This window comes from Peromyscus maniculatus, chromosome 5 (assembly GCF_049852395.1).
Source record: "Peromyscus maniculatus bairdii isolate BWxNUB_F1_BW_parent chromosome 5, HU_Pman_BW_mat_3.1, whole genome shotgun sequence".
Taxonomy (NCBI): Eukaryota; Metazoa; Chordata; class Mammalia; order Rodentia; family Cricetidae; genus Peromyscus; species Peromyscus maniculatus.
Window position 1 is genome coordinate 61,338,945 of NC_134856.1, and position 17,235 is coordinate 61,356,179.

At 48.5% G+C, this 17,235-nt stretch overlaps 1 long non-coding RNA gene across 1 annotated transcript; it reads right to left on the minus strand.

Moving 5' to 3' along the window:
* Window positions 1-1,637: 1,637 nt before the first annotated feature.
* On the minus strand, window positions 1,638-8,750 carry LOC121829745 (uncharacterized). Its single transcript, XR_013051387.1, has 3 exons — window positions 8,385-8,750; window positions 3,233-3,612; window positions 1,638-2,202 (listed from the first exon to the last, which is right to left on the minus strand). It is a non-coding gene; the product is annotated as an uncharacterized LOC121829745 (long non-coding RNA).
* Window positions 8,751-17,235: the final 8,485 nt, after the last annotated feature.

Here is a 17,235-nt window from a genome sequence, read left to right on the forward strand (position 1 = left end):
TGTGTGTGTGTGTGCATGCTGGTGGTGGTGGTGTGGCACGTCCAGGCAGAATGAGCAGGAATGGAGACTGAAGAGACAGAGTGAGTTGTGTTCCCAAACACCTCAGTTCTGACGTGGACACAGCTCTGCAGGGCCAGAGGAGACTCCTCCTCAGTGACATCTTAAACCAGGGTTCCCTTTCACCCAGTGCAGGTGGAGCATAAAAATACCCCTGTAGGCAGATTTCCTACAGAGGGGGCGCTCAGTCATGGGAAAGCTGTTGAACGAAAGACACACCCAGGGAGAGACTGCTGGTCTTCACCAAGTTTCTTCACCCAGAGTCATCTAGGTGGACACTGTGCCAAGCTGCCTCTGGGGAAACTGGAGGGGAGTGTCACCACCCCACAGCCCACACAGGGGGAGCTGACCCCGGGGAGAGTGAAGCGCCCCAGTTTCTCCTGAGAGGAGGCCAATAGGCTGAGCCAGCCTGGCAGCTGCCCCTGGAGTGACATGACCCTCTCCTACAGAAGCCCTACCCCCTCCTGCTTCTTGCAGCAGCCGCTGGGGCACCTTGCCCATCCCACAGCCAGCTTTATTTTCAAGCTACCCAAAAATAACAACATTTGATACGAGGGCTCTGAGACTTTGGCTGTGGTCATGTTTCTAAATTCTTGACTCAAGGACTGTAAATGAGCTCTCTCTCTCTCTCTCTCTCTCTCTCTCTCTCTCTCTCTCTCTCTCTCTCTCTCTCTCTCTCTCTCTTCCTTTTCCAGTCCCTTCCCTGCCCCCATCAGACTAGTTTTCCCTTCTTGAGATGTTGGGAGAACCCCAACCAAGGGATCAGGGCTTAATGGGCCACAGGATATTAATAGTGGTGTTGAGATCTTAACACAAGGCTCTTTGTACCACCATGTATTGAGCCTTAGGGGGAAAGAAAGCTTCCAAACAGCACAGAGAGTATGCCAGCGTGGGGCTGTGTGTGGGGTGAGTCCCGCCTTGCTGAGCACGGCCACATTCTCCATTTGTCCACTCCACATTCCACATTCCACGGTGAGGATCTATTTCCAGCTTTTCGAGTACACAAGACACCCTATTCATTAAATGCATGCTGGGAAACATTCTTCCCTGTGATGTTTGTGTGCTGTTGGGAGCTCACAGACATTAAGCAAGTGCGGGCAGTGTGCAAGCCAGGACCTGGGGCTCTGGGCTTGCTCCTCTTTTCCATGTGCAGTAAATTCCCTCTTCCCATCCCTAAAATGGGAATAAATACACCATTCATTGAAGGCTGGCTCTGAGTGACAGGTGGCATTGGTTTGAAAATGAAGAGAATTGGGCAGGCAAGATGGTTCTGTGGGTAAAAGCGCCTGCCCCAAGCCTGACCATGGGAGGTCGATTGTCTGGACTCACTTGGCGGAAGGTGAAGGAGACTGTTTCAGGTTCTCTGGTTTCCAAACACAAACACACACGGAGATAGTGATGGGATAAAGCAACGCTTTAAGGACTGCCGAGAAGGCTCAGTAGTTACAAGTGCTCACTCCTCTTCCAGAGGATGGTTCCCAGCACCCATATCACTCACAACCACCTATAATCCCAGCTCCAGGGGTTATGATGCCTCTGGCCACCAAGGTCCCCGTGAATTCACACGCATATACACAGAATTTAAAAAAATAAAATAAATCTTATTTTAAAAAAGAAAATGAAGAGACTCAATTCTTGCTTTGAGGCTCTATTTAAATGGGAGCTATTATCTTAATTAAACTACATTTTCATCACAGGGCCAGTTCCTTGATGAGCTGAACGGAAGGAGACAACGCTCCATTAATTTGCTACCAGTGGTATTTGGAGACCCAGGGGCTTCGGGAACACTGATTCACAGTGACAGGACCGAGTTGCACTTCTGGGTGATTGTGGCGAGTCTTGGGTGGCATTACAAGGGATGTCAGCCTCTCCATGACAGTAACATTCATCTGCTCCCACAGAAGTTCTGTCAACCCTCGGGAAGGGGTCAGGCTGAAGGGCACGTGACTTAGCAGCTGACATATGCAATCTTTCTCAGAAGTGTGTAGCCCAGAGTGAGTGCTGGCTACTAAGAACTGGGGTTTCAGAAATAGAAAATTCAAGTTATAAGCCTCCGGGGCAGGATCTGGAGCTTTAGGTCCTGCAGACATGCTAGGGCCCTCGGGGCAGCCTGGGGGCAGGCCACTCAGTGTGTAAATTCTGAACCTGTAAGGAAAAAAATAGGATTCTCTTAGCACTTGGAAATTGTAAAATAAAATCCCCACTGTCAGGAGCCTCTGTTATGTGAGCCTGTTCTCCTGCAAGATCTACCTCTGGGCTGCTGTTCTGGGCCTCCCTAGTCATGTGTGCATGTGGGGTGTGGGGGGGCATGTCTATGGTGTATGCGTGTAAGTACATGGTGTATGTGTGTATGTATGTGTTGTGTGTATATAGTATGTGTATGTGGTAGGTGCGTCTGTGTGTCTGTGTGATGTGTGTGATGCAGGTGTGTACACGTGTGGGTGTGGAGTATAAGAGTATGAGATGTGTATTGTGGTGTGTGTAGTGTATGTGTGTGGTATGTGTATATGTGTATTGTGTGGTCTGTGGTAGGATGAATGTATGGTGTGTGTGATGTATGTGTGTATGTGGAGGGAAGGTATGGGGGACATGGGAGTATGAGATAGGTATTACAGTATGTGGAAGGTTGTGTTATGAGTTTATGTGTGTGTAGTATGTGTATGTGTTTGAGGTACAAGGTGTATGTGTTGTGTGTGTGGTGCATTCGTATGTGTGGAGGGTGTGGGAGGAGTGTGTGTGTTGTGTGTCTTATGTGTATATGCATGTGTAGAGTGTGGTGTGGGAAGGTGGGAAATACGTAATGTGTGGATGTGAAGTGTGCATGTGTGTTATGTATAATATGTGTGTGTTGGGGTGGAGTGAGTGTGAGGTATGTGTATGCGTGTTGTATATGTGTATTGTGTGTGTGTAGAAGGTGTGAGATGTGTTGTACATGTGTGTTGGGGATATAGTGGTTATGCGGTGTATATAGTATGTTATGCCTTGCTGGCCCCTCTACCATCATGCACCAGATGCCAGGAGCAGGAAACGGAACATTTGGAGACCTGGCCTCCAGCTCTGGGAACACGTAAGGGCAAGGACCTGGTGTGGAGTCCATGTCCTCTGAGGGAAGCCCTGGGCTTACCCTCTGCTTTGTTATCTGTCTAGGCCACAGGTTAATGAAGGAAAGACTGACCTTCACCATATTCAAACAGGCTCATTGTGTTAGGCACTGCTGGCTCTTTGGGTTGCTGTGACAGAAGCCCCTTAGGAAGGAAGGGTTTATTTTGGCTCGCAGTTTGGCCATGACGTGGGAGCAGAAGTATGAGGTCGCCGGTCACATCACACTCAGTCAGAAAGCAGAGAAAGAGGAATGCTGGCCGGCGCTTGGCTCCCTTCCTCCTTTTTACTTAGTCAGGATCCCCATGGGATGGTGCCATCTAAATTCAGAGTAGATCTTCCTACCCCAACTATCCCAAGCTGGAAATCCTCTTGCTGACACCCCCAGTTTTGTTCCGGCGGGACTCTCAATTCAATGAAGATGGAGAAATATTACTCCCGTGGAATGGGTTCATCCTGAAGCAGGAAGATAAGAACGAACTTATTTTCTTCTGCCCCGTTTCCTACTGGTTTCTCTGAGGGTCAGGCTAAGGCTACTTCATGAACAGCCAAAGAGTCTCTAATGCATCGACCTTTGATAGGCATCTCTGACCTCCGTGACCCCTCCCTTCACTTGCGCTGTTCCTCTTGGGAATTACCAGGACAGCGCTTTGACACCCCCTACCTTCTTGAGTCCTAGTTCAACACAATTGCCCCTCCATTTCATAGCCCAGGTAGCTACTTGGGTCAGCGTCTATCCACGGATCAGACCTTGTCATGTGGACTGGGGACTTTCTAAGGACCTGGTCCCTGCCTTACTCCCTCTGTCCTGGCACACAGCATAGTACCTGGGATACCTGAGTGGTTGTGTCATGCATGTTATGTAAGTGAGTCAGGGGAGGAGGGAACCGGCAAGCCTCACCTGTGTGCACATACGCACAGCAGCAGACCCACAGGCTGAAAGACTAAAGGGCCCCCTTGCCCACGTATCCAGAGCAGAGACTGTTGTTTGGTTTCTGGCCATGAACTCTGTGTTGGCTTTGTCCCTGTGGCATCTTCCAGTCTGGACCCCCTGGTCTTCTGGACCCGGAGTTCCCGGCTCAGTCCCTGCCTCATCTTCTATGGGATGCTACTTGGTGTGACCCACCCATCCCTGCTGAGCCCTAGGAGTGGGGGCAAGAAGAAGCTCTCGAGTCAGTCCAAGGCATGTCCCAGCTTAGCATCACAGCACTTACCCAGGCATGTGTCATGTTCACTCTCGTAATCTCAGAGTCACCATCGCTGACCCTCCCCTTCCTGTCAACATCCTTAAGTAGGTAAAGGTAAGACTCTAAGCCTAATGAAGCCTCTCGTGCAGAGGTCTCACCTGCACGCTGCTTCCCTGTCACTCTGAGACTATGCCCTGAAAACAGGGCTAATCTACTGGCCCATCAGTAGCCTCAACCATGCTCTTTGCATAACCTTTATCTATGTGTCTGCCACAGTGGGCTCCCTCACATGCCACCATCATCTTGGACCACCAATGGGGTCCTGTGCCTTACCCATGCACCAGTCTTGGCTGGAGAAGGTCCACCTTACCCTGCACTTCACATTTGATTTCCCATTACCTCTCATTGACTTTGAACTTATGCATAGAGCAGACTCTTCCTTCCTGATCCCCCAAATACTCAGTACTATTTCCTTTGTGTATGTAGTATGTGTGGTATGTGCATGTGCTACTGCAGATGTGTATCAATGTGTGTGTGTGTGTGTGTGTGTGTGTCAGGTCAGTGTCTGATGGCTTCTTCTAATACTCTCCTTTTTTTAAATTTTTTTTTTTAAGATTTATTTATTTATTATGTATACAGTGTTTGATCTGCATGTATGACTGCAGGCCAGAAGAGGGCGCCAGATCTCATTACAGATGGTTGTGAGCCACCATGTGGTTGCTGGGAACTGAACTCAGGACCTCTGGAAGAGCAGTCAGTGCTCTTAACCTCTGAGCCATCTCTCCAGCCCCTACTCTCCACCTTCTTTATTGAGACAAGGTCTCTCACCAAACCAGAAGCTCTGGTTGGCCAATGAAGTCAATGCACCCCTCCTCCCAGGGTTGAGGTTATAGACTCTCACCACCGTGCCTGGCTTTTTACATGGGTACCAAGGATCTGAGCCCAGGTCCTCATGTTTGCACTGCCTTATGCACTGATTAACTTTAACTAACCCCTTGATGCTAATTTCTGCATCACCTGATAGCTCTCTTGGTCCACTTGGTTCCAGCCTCTCCAGGGAGCCATCTTTTATTTTACACTTCCGTTCCACTTCGACACACCCCGTCTGAACTAGGCCACCCGCCACCCTTGTGCTGTCAGAGGTTGGATCTGTAACTTAGCATTCGTGGAACTTTCAAAGCAGATTCTGAGTTCTGATTTTTATCTCGTGTTGCTTCCATCGCCTGCCAGAAGGAAGAATGTATGGAAATGATGCAATATCAAGGACTCCACGTGGACTGAGCTTGGCGGGCAGGAACTGTGCTAAGCATCAGTTCAGAACTCTCACTCATATCTTGTTTATAGAAAAAATTGGGTTTGCAAGGGATATTTTTGTTTGTGTTGGTGGCAGGCTCTGTTTTTTCCCCCTTAGTGTAGTTTTTTTGTTTGTTTGTTTTGGGATACAGTCTTTTTATGTAGTCCAGGCTATCCTGGAACTCACTATGCAGCCCAGGCTGGCCTCAGACTCACAGAAGATCCCCCTGCCTCTGCTTCCTGAGTCCTGGGATTAAAGGCGTGCGCCACCACCGCCTGCAAGCAGGCTCTACTTTTGTTTCTGCTTTTTCTTCTTGTTCTTCCTTCCTTCCTTCCTTCCTTCCTCCCTTCCTTCCTTCCTTCCTTCCTTCCTTCCTTCCTTCCTTCCTTCCTCCCTCCCTCCCTCCCTCCCTCCCTCTCTTCCATCCTTCCTTCCTTCCTGCCCAGCTAATCTCTCCATCAGGCTACAGGACTGCGGGGTCTTAAAAACTCAAAGCTGAAATCCCCACCGTCTCACCTATAGAATGCATATGACAAATGCTTGTTAAATGAATTAGTTCTTGAAACATCTGGTGTCTAGCATCCTTAAACTCCCATCGTATTTGCATCAAACACCTGCCCTTTCACTCTTGTGAGTATGAGAACAAGGGCTTGGGCACGTGAACATGGAGGCCAGAAGTTGACATGGATGCCTTCTTCTATTGCTCTCCACCTTATTTTTTGAGGAAGGGTCTCTCACAGAACCTGGAGCTCACTGATGGACTAGACTGACTGACCAGAAAGCCCCTGGGATCTCCCTGTCTCCAACCCCACATGAGAACCGGAGTTAGAGACAGGGGCCACAGGGACTGGCTCTTATGTCAGTGACTGGGCTCCCAGCTTGGGTCCCCACCGGCCCTACTGAGTTATTGCCCCAGCCCCCTGCTTCCTCAGCCTGTCCATGTTCCCTACTTCCTGCAGTGTGTCTGTCCCAGGGCAGTTTTTCCTTCCTCTTTTGTCTCCATGGCGTCTCATCCAGACTCTTCAGATCCCCTTCAAACTTATTATTTGGCTTTCAGAATGAAAGCCCCATGATGATTAATTGCAATTATTGGAATTACCATATCTGCTATATAGCAGGAGGCAATCCATGGAGCACAATCAGCGAGATGTGTAATTTATGAAATGACCTCTGCCTGCTCTAAGAAGAAATATCAACACATATATGAGAGATGAGATCACGGCTCCATTTATTATGAGGATCTCAGAAGTGTCTGCACACACTTGTGAAACTCTCCTTATCTTCTGGACGGGCAGCTTCAGAGTCCAGGTGTGTGGCCACTGGTGGCTTCCTCAGAGAACACCGTGTGGTGTGCCTGTTAGCGCACTGCGTAGACTTGGAACTCCAGCCTACAGCTGTTCACGGGGCTGCTAATGGAAAGTGAGCAGTACTGTCACATGACTGGACACTGTGTATGGTGGAATCACTCTGCTGCTTGCTCAGTGGGACTGGGGAACCTCTGAGGAAATCTAAATGCAGGAATGGGAAGATGACTCGGTCACTAAAGCAAGAGAACCTGGATTTGGATCCCCGGAACCCACATGAAAAAGCTAGGCATGGGGGTGCACGCTTGTGCTCTCAGTACAGGGGCAGGGACGCAGACAGGAGGATCCTGGGAGCTCACTGACTGGTGAGTCAGTGAGAGATTGTCTTAAAAATTAAAATGGAGACTGATAAAGGAAGCTATCCAATGACCATTTCTGGCCTCCACACACATGCACACAGAGCTGATAAAGATGAGGGAGAGAGGGAGGGAGGAAGGGAGGGAGGGAAGGAGGGAGGGAGGGAGGGAGGGAGGGTAAAAGGAACCCAAATGCAAGCCAGGGAAAGGAGGTAGACGTGCTCCACTGGATACTTAGATCTGTGCTTAGGTAGCACCCGTTTTAAAGCTCACAATCCTTGGTTCTCTATGAGAACAATTCCACATCTTACCCAGCACAGTCATCACCATAATTGATTCATAAAAGCAAAATTGCCTAATCAATGGGCCAGAAATACCATTGCTGTGAGTGTAAATCCTTTCCCCATCTAGGGATCCCAGGCCAGTCATGCTGACTTCTCTATGTTGTTTTCCTGACAGCGGCACTCGGAGAATGATGCTAACAGGTGACCCCTGTGACTCCCAGGTTACTGAGCCCCAAAGGAAGAATGGGGGCAGGCCTGTCCGTAGGCCAAAGGGCCAGAGCCTTAGAGCATCCACCTCATGGCATGTCCTCACTAACATTTCTTTCTCTATGCATGAGATGAAGGACCAAAAATAAACCACTCTCAAACATTCCAACGAATGGGTGGGCTTCACGCTGGCGGGCAAGCGTGCACTCCACACCGGGCCACCACGCCAACAGGTGTGCCTTGTGTGAGAGAAATGTGTGTACAAGGAGTCACCTCCTTTCCGGTGAAGGTGCCCAACCTCCCTCCCCTGGCATCTCTGCGGCAGATGTGTGCCAGAGACTACCCTGACAGGGCAGGAAAGAGGAAGATGTGTAGACAGGGAGGGGCCGAGGAGCAATCACCAGCTTGCTGAGATATGAATCCTGTCACCTCCACTGTTGGTTTTTTTTTTTTTTAAACACAAACAAATTATAGATTAGAATCTCGGAGGCAGCCTTCTTCTCTGGGCTGCCCCAACATGTCCTTGTGGCACATCCCTCCTTCATTCTTTGTCCCTGCCAAGCCACCCTCGTCAGCTCTTTATGAGTCACGCTCACGCTTCCAGTAGCTCCCACTGGCATCCTTGATCCCTTGACGTCGGCCAATGCAGCATCTCTGCTTCAGCGTTTGACTAAGCGCCACAGTTATCCTCCTGCCTGCCGGTCCACCCTTCAGCTTCACCAGCTGCTGATTCCAGCAGGAAAGACGCTCCTGTGTCCCAGCATAGACCTTTAGCTAGAGGCGGGTCAGGGCGGTCCCATCTCCGTGTTCTGGGGTTCTTAGAGCGTGGGCATACTCAAGCCAATCAGAGCAGAGTATCCTCTTGGCCACGGGGAAGAATATCAGGACCTAGCCAATCAAAAATAAGAGCCCTCTTGCCCCATTCTGAAAGGATGTTCCGGAAAACAAGCACCACAGGTGCAGAGTGTTCATTCTCTCCTTATGTGACATGACCATCACCACCATTAAGCCCAGTTGCCATGGTGACCTTCAGAAAAACTTGGGTCCCAATCATGGCAATGAAATACAGAACAATACGGTGCTGGCTGGGTCTGTGGTAATGTGGTGTTAATATTCTCTGGAGAAGCAGGTCTCACTAAGACGCTTGTCTCATTTCAGTCACTGCTCCCTCTGCGGGAGCTGTGTGTGGTTGTTTGTTTGTTTGTTTGTTTGTTTGTTTGTTTGTTGTTTGGGGGTGGGGGTGAGGGTGGGGGAGAGGGTTGTGCCAGATTATATAGGAGATGGAAGGGTTGACTCAGGATGGGGACTCTTCAGTGGTGCAGCTGCCCAAGAGTCACCCATGACCCTGACTGAAGTCACTCACTGGTTCCCCAAGTTTGACTTGGGTGAACTCCTTCCTTCGGTCCGTTCACGCCCTCAGCTCACAGGGAGAGCGACAAGAAACCTAAAACAAGTGAGACCCAAAGCCTAAACATGCGTGGACTTTTTAGCTATGCTAACCAATAGGATCCCTTTACAGTAAATCTATTGAGCCAGGTATTCTGCGGATTTGCAACGTGAAAGTGTCAGAACTGAGCGTGGGATCATAATACCGGGAGGGCAGGAGAAAAAGAAAATAAAAATAAAAACAAACCGGTGGGGTGGCTTGAAAGAAAATGGCCCCCAAAGGCAGTGGCACTATTAGGAGGTGTGGCTTTGTTGGAGAAGTCTATCACTGTGGGGGTGGTCTTTGAGGTCTCTTTTGCTCAAGCTTCCTCAGCTTGACACTGCGACCACTTCCTGTTGCCTTCTGATCAGGATGTAGCCAGCACCAGTCTGCCTGCATGTTGCAACCATGCCCCGCCCCCTATGATGATAATGGACTGAATCTCCGAAACTGTAAGAAAGCAAGTCACCCCAGTTCAATGTTTTCCTTATAAGAGTTGCTGTGGTCCATGGGCGGGGGAGAGATGCCCTCTACCCCTCTCTCCCATCAATGCGTGAGGCAGGTGAGAGAACTGGCCAAGGTCAGAAGGCTGGAAGAGCTGCCCCTGCCATCCACCAGCTGCAACACTTGGGAGGGCAGGCCCTGCATCTCTCATGAGCAGCACACTAGAGGCCAACTCCTCTGGCAGAGGTGTGGGCGAGCCAGCCCTGATATTGTGAGCATGGAAGAGCTGTCGCCATTACTCACCTGTCATGTGCAGGCATGGGTGTGAGAGAGATGTCATGTTTCAACCCCCTCCCCCATCAACACCTGAGGCAGGTAGGGAGAGCTGGCTCTGAGGTCATGAGAGCAGCAGGAGAGCCAGCCCTGCCCCCATCCGCTGCAGCACTCAGGAGAGTGATCCCTCCTACGCCCACGCCTGGGCAACACAATAGAGCTGGCCCTGAAGGTGTAAGCGTGGGAGATCTGACCCTGAGGACAGGAGAGCTGGCCCTGCCCCTTGCTTATCACTGCAAAGGGTGAACTCACTAAGGCAATGCGGGAGAGCTCATCCTGGTGGTGAGGACAAGGGAGAGCTAGGGGGCTGACCAACCCTGCAACTACCCAGGCCCAGAACCAAGGTTATGGGTTGGCCCACCCCAACACCCACCCCATCTGTGATCTGCTGGAACAGGTGAAGGTACTGGTCCTGCGGACCCAAAGCTGCAGGATTTCCACAACACAGGGCAACAGCAGGAAAACCAAGAGGCATTGCAGTGAGGGTCCAACATAGATAGAGTAGCAGAAACCAGAGGCCTCGAACCAGACCGATGATTCTCTGCAATGAACACTTGCAAGTAAGGAAATGTGGACAAAGGGGTTACTGTGTGACTCACTGTGTCACACTACAGCTTCCATGAAGATTTTTCCCCCTTCTTTTTTCTTTTAAGTTTTATTGGGGGAAAGGCTGCAAGGGCAGAGGAAGGATGCACAGGGATGGGAAATGAATGGGACGGAGATGCATGATGTGAAAGACACAAAGAATAAATAAAAAGAAAGTTAAAAAAAAGTTGTCATGATCATGGTGTCTCTTCATAGCAATTGAAACCCTAACTAAGACACCCAGAAAAGTGGCTATGATGATTAATTTTATGTCATTTTGGCTAGGATAGAATGTCCAATTATTTGGTCAAACATAGAAACTTCTGTGGAGGCATATAAATTTATTCATTTATTATTATTTTTAGATTCCACTAGTATTAATTGTAAACGTGCACACATGGAGGACAGAAGACGATGCCAAGTGTCTTGTTCTATCACTCTCCACTGTATTCCCTTGAGACAGAGTCTCTCTCTAAACTTGGAATTAGGCTGGCAGCTAGCAAACCCTACCAATTCCCAGTCTATGCACTTACGGCCTTGTGGTTACAGATGAGTGTGCAGCTGCCGTATCTGGCTTTATACATAAGTGCTGGGGGGGGGAGGGGGTTCGAATTCAGGTCTGCATGTTTATGTAGCCAGTGCTCTTGCCCACTCACCTGCCTCCGCATCCCTGTGTGAATTGATTCTTTAGAATAACTCTCTTACCAGGTGCAGGGCCTTGCCTGTAATTAGAGTGCTTGCAATGGGGAGTCCTGGGTTCAAGGCCAGTTTGAGCTATGCTGCAAACCCCTGACTCAAAAATCCCCAAACATTTCAAAAATAAAAAGAAGGAGCTGGAGCCGGGCGGTGGTGGCGCACGCCTTTAATCCCAGCACTCGGGAGGCAGAGGCAGGCGGATCTCTGTGAGTTCGAGGCCAGCCTGGACTACCAAGTGAGTTCCAGGAAAGGCACAAAGCTACACAGAGAAACCCTGTCTCGAAAAACCAAAAAAAAAAAAAAAAAAAAAAAAAAAAAGAAGGAGCTGGGCTGGAGAGATAGCACTGACTGCTCTTCCAGAGGTCCTGAGTTCAATTCCCAGCAACCACATGGTGGCTCACAACCATTTGTAATGAGATCTGGTGCCCTCTTCTGTATACATAATAAATAAATAAATCTTTAAAAAAAAAAAAAAAAAAAAAGAACCCAAATTTGGTTCCCAGTCACCACATCAGGTGACTTACAGCCACTTGTAACTCCAGCTCCAGGGCATTCAGTTCCCTCCTCTGGCCTCTTTGGGATCTACACACACACACACACACACACACACACACACACACACACACACACACTTAAAATAAATATTTAAAAATTAAAAAGGGCCCATGAGATGTTTCAGTGGGTAAAGGCCCCCATGCCTGATGACCTGAGTTCAACCCCTGGAACGCACACGGTGTAAGGGGAGAACTGACTCCGGCAAACTGCCCTTTGACGCCACATGCACACCATGGGGAGAGCCCCCTCAGTCTCCCGAAGAGGGTGAGAGAAGATCCAGGCACGGTGACTCACACCTCTCATCCTAGCACTTGTGGGACTAAGGCAACAGAATTACATTGAGTCTGAAGCCAGCCTGGGTTTAATAGTGAGGTAAAGGCCAACTTGAGCTCCATATTGAGACCCTGCCTCAAAAAACTATAATGGGGCTGGAGAGTCGGCTCGGCAGTTAGAACACAGCTGCTCTTCCAGCGGACTTGGATTCGATTCCCGGCACAGACATATGTGTGGGCAAAACACCCACATACATAAAAGAAAAGTAAATAGTTTTTTTTAAATAATTTATTTAACTTTATTTAATGTGCATTGGTGTGAAGGTGTCAGATCCCAGGGAACTGGAGATACAGACAGTTGTGAGCTGCCATGTGGGTGCTGGGAATTGAACCTGGGTCCTCTGGAAGAGCAGCCAGTGCTCTTAACCGCTGAGCCATCTCTCCAGCCCCATAAATAGATCTTTAAGGATATAAAATAATAGTAATCTCTCTCTCTGTATAGATGTATGTGTTGTACTAGTTCTTTCTCTTGAAAATGCCAGTTAATCCAGTGACACCAGATGTGTTCACTAGGTTGGGACAGGCCCTGGGACATTGACTTCAGAGGTGATGCTGGGGTGAGAGAATGTGTCCTTAGGCTCCAAAGGTCTTGGGTTCTTCAGAAAAGAATTCAAGATAAGGTCATGGGGTCAGATTAGGTAGACAGTGCAAGGTGACAGGGAGCTCAGGGCAGGCAGAAAAGTCCTCATCTCAGGACCTGGACTTACAGGAGTCTCCGTTTCTAAAGGAGGCCTGGAGGTGAAGGTAACCTGATGGAACTCAGACAAGCCGAGGTGGAGCCCAATATCTTGGCAACATGGGACAAGAGAAGGAAGCAGTCAATGAAAGCCAAGGTTTAAGGACTATGGAACCTTCTAGAAGCTTTCCAAGAACAGGGACCTGGGCCTGGGTGGAGAAGGAGACATAGTACATGGGAACTGAGTAGTACAGGGTGATCCTGGGTCTGGGGGGGCATTTGAGTCCTTCTTCATGCCCTGGATCGGTCTGGGGACTGGATGAATGGGAGCCTCCATGATGGGACCGGGGAGCCAGGGCGGTTTACTTTCTTTTCCTCTATGCACTCATACCCTTTATTACTTCTCTCCTGACAAGGGGACCATCTCCCCAGTGTCTCTGTGGTGCCTTACAAAGATATTTATAAGGGACTATAAAGCAGCCGGACAGTGTTGACAATCCCATGAAACCCCGAGCACGGCTGGATTACGACACTCACTTGCATAGCTTCCCCATGCAGCACATTACGGCCTCTGGTAGCCATTACTTCCAGTCTTTTCTTTTTCTGTATCCTCACTTCCTCTGTCCCATGCAGCCTTCCCATCAGGCCAAGTGTGAAGGACAGCAGGTCACGCTGACAGTTCCTCTTAGCCTTGCCACAAGGAACATCTGTAGCCTCTCCAGGAACCTTTGACCTCTTGGCACTTGCTGTGGACCTCATGGTCCTGCTCACACAAGACCCAGTGACTTCCAACTACAGCTGAACCATGAGAACCGGATCTCAGAAAACTCTGTATCTTTAGGCCCCATGAGGGTTTGGAAGCACAGTCAGGTCACAGGAGAACTGATCAAGGGAGTTGACCTGACACTGGTCCCTGGATTGTAACTTACATGTGACAAGGAGCACTGATGTGATCACTCAAGCAAAGCTTGGATGGGTAGGATAACACCAAGTTAAATAACAAGCCATGGTGTTTGTGTTACTTTCTGGCTCAGGGTGCATTTTTCATGGCTGCTCTTCTATCCTGTTGATAAAAGAGTCCCTCTATACCTGAGGTACAGAGGCCAAACTAGTGAAGCTGCCCATCTTTGCTTTCCAGCCTCCAAACTGTGAACTAAGGGGCTGGAGATGTTTCTCACTTGATAGGATGCTGTCTAGGATGCATGTCTAGGTTGAACCTCTGGGTTCAACCCCCAGGACCCCATAATGGGGTGTGATGGTGCATGCCTATAATCTCAGTACCTGGAGAGGAAGGCCAAGGGATCAGAAGTTAAGGTCATCCTTGGCGACATAGGGAGCTCAAAGCCAGCCTGGGATATGTGAGACCCTGTAGCAAACAAACTGAAAAAACAACTGTGAGCTAAATAGAACTCTTTTCTTTATAAAGTACTCAGCTTTGGGTATTTGGTGAGAGCGAAGGGTAACAGTTTAATATGTACGCACTTGGTAGAAAAAGTATTCCAGGTAGAGACTGTACTCAAAGATCCTGAAGAAGAAGCACACTTGGGAATTTGAGGAACAAGGAAGCCCATGAAGCTAAAACGGAAAGAGCAAGGACAGTAACCATGTCTGGAAGGTAGCAAACCATGTAAGCCTTTGTATCTAACACTGAAAGATATTTTTTTAAAGGACGCTAGAGGGATGTTAATAAAGGAGAAAGAAAATCAAAGATCAGACCTACATTAAAATTTTTTAAAGGTTAATTTTATTGTATGTGTATGAGTGTTTTGCCTGCATGTCTGTGCATCACTTGTGTGCAGTGCCCAAGGAGGCCAGAAGAGGGCATCAGAGCCCCCTGGAACTGGAGATACAGATGGTTTTGAGCCACCAGGTTGGTGCTGGAAATCAAACCCCAGTCCTCTGGAAAAGCAGCCAGTGCTCTTCATTGCTGAGCCTTCACTCCATTCCCAGGACCCATATTTGAAAGGTTCATCCAAACCTTTGGAATTTGAACTTGAGAATAAGCTGTAGACACATGGGCAGAACCTGGAAGAAGGCTTCTGAAGCATATGTAGTATTCTAGATGAGGCATGGCAGTGGCTCCCACCGGGTCAATTTTGAACGAGTTGTTTGTTTTCTTCTTATGTCCTTGAGACATGGTCTTATGTAGCCCAGTTCGGTCTGGAACTAGCTATATTACTGACAGTGGCCTTGAACTTCTGATCCTTTAGCCTCCACTTCCCAAGAGCTAGAATTACATGTTTATGCCACCATGTCTGGTTTCTGAATATATGTTTGATGTGTTGTCACAAGGATGTGCTTAAGTGACTGGGCCGTTATGATAAAACCCCAAGAAAGGTCACCTCAAGGTCTATGGCCCAGGCAATGGGAAGGGGATCTTGACTTCCCCAAAGATGGGGAAAACTGAGGGAAGGAGAGAGGGAGGCAGAACAGGAGCTCGATTTTGGATGTGTCACGCCGAGTTTAAAATGCCAACTAGACAGCTCACTGGATATGCTGAACAAGTAGTTGGGCATAGTCTGGTTGGTACCAGAGGCGGAAGTTGAGTCTAGGGATGTTTTGAAGGAAGTCTGTATGTAAATATGATTTTAACATTTGATGCTGGATGACATGGCCAGAGAGGAAAAGTAGACAGAAAGGGGTGAGTCCAGAGGCTCTCTAACAGGGGGGTGAGAAGGGACTGCCAGAGGGGTGGCCGAGGAACTGTCATTTCTGTAAAAACCTGAAGACACTGTTTCTTTTCACACCTCCCTAATCAAGTCACCAAGCATTAAACTATGTGTACAGCAGGCATCATGGAATGTGTACTATTTCACTTTGTCTATTAATCCCTCTATGAACCCAAGAGGTAAGGCATCCTTAACCCATTTCTCAGAAGACTAAACACAGAAGTTTAGAAAGAGAGGAAGGTAGCATGTAAGTTTAAGCCATCTGACCCTAGCCCATATTCTTGGTGTGGGTGGGTGGGAATGTGGGTAAGCATGTGTGTGTGAGAGTGTGTGCGTGCACACACATATGTGTATGCAAGTGTACATATCCTTGTATATGTGTGTGGAGGCAAAAGGTTAATGCTGTGTGTCTTCTATGGCTCTCCACCTTATATCTGAGTCATAGTTTCTCACTGAATTTGAAGCCCACTGATTGGCTAGAATCGTTGGCCAATGTGCCCAGAGATGCTCCTGTTTCTGAGATTACATTGTGTACCAACACACCCAGCTTTTTGCATGAGTGCTAAGATACCAACTCGGGTCTTCCTGCTTTCACAGAAAACACTTTAGCAACTGAGTCATCTCCCCAGTCCTCATTCTTTACCAGGAAGCATGTGCCTGGAGGGAAATATTCAGTGACCCAGTGAGTGAAAAATGAAACACGGTGAGCAGATGTCTGTTTGCTGGAAGCGTTCTCTCCGGTCTCCGTTCTTAAACGTGCCATCTCTTCCCTGCTTCAATGTTTGGGACTCATCTGGGCCATGGAGAGTCTCCACCTCATCCCAGCATTCCACAACCTCAGCAGCCACCACAAGAGAAGCACCTGTGACTAACTGGGTGGCCTGGTTTGCCACCGACACCTTGACTAAGTTCCTCCTCAAGCTACAAAGTTGTGGTTGACCAGCTCTTCATGACTTTGCATGGTTTTTATGGATCCATTGGCCCCAGGGCAAAGATGTTTGACTCTTAAGAGACTGAAATGAAAGTTTGCAAACACAACATCTTCCCTGAAGTTAAGTGAAGGGGTTCTTTGATGCCCCCATATACTTTTATTGCTTCATTGTTTAATATTTTTTTTTTTAAAATACAGTGTCCATCCTCCATCCCTCACAGCCACACAAATGCAGTCCTTGCTTTTAAAGTTATATATGAACTGATGTAGACTGCCTTGTTGGCTTAACAGTAGGCTGCCTATGGATACCTCTGAGCAGGAGTTATTTTTATAAAAACATTCACCTCCATTATTTGTGGATCATATTGTTATTTCATTGCCAATGAAGTCATTTATTCCCCAAGGTCATTGATGAAATAAGCTTGCACAGAGTATGGTATTGACACCCACTGAAAAATACCCTTTGACCCCCAGCAGGAGGCAGCCTGTAGGATCCTGCTCCCTGGGAGTGAGTACAGCAGGGGGAGCCCTGCTCTCTAGTGTTTCAGGGGGGACTCCTTATTAGCCACGTTCATGTAATAATGGAGAGTGTGTATTTGGTGTTACCCAGCACCCAGTGCCTTTTCGGATGGATACATAAAGATCAGAACCATGTCACGGAGACTGTCCTTCTCTGAGGTGAATACATGGTGCTTTGTTGTGTTGTTTTAATAAGACACGCAAGTGTACAGGGTGCCCTGAGATGCTCATGGTCTATGAAGATTTCCCAGCCCCATGTGGCAGCTGCCGTGTGCAGCATG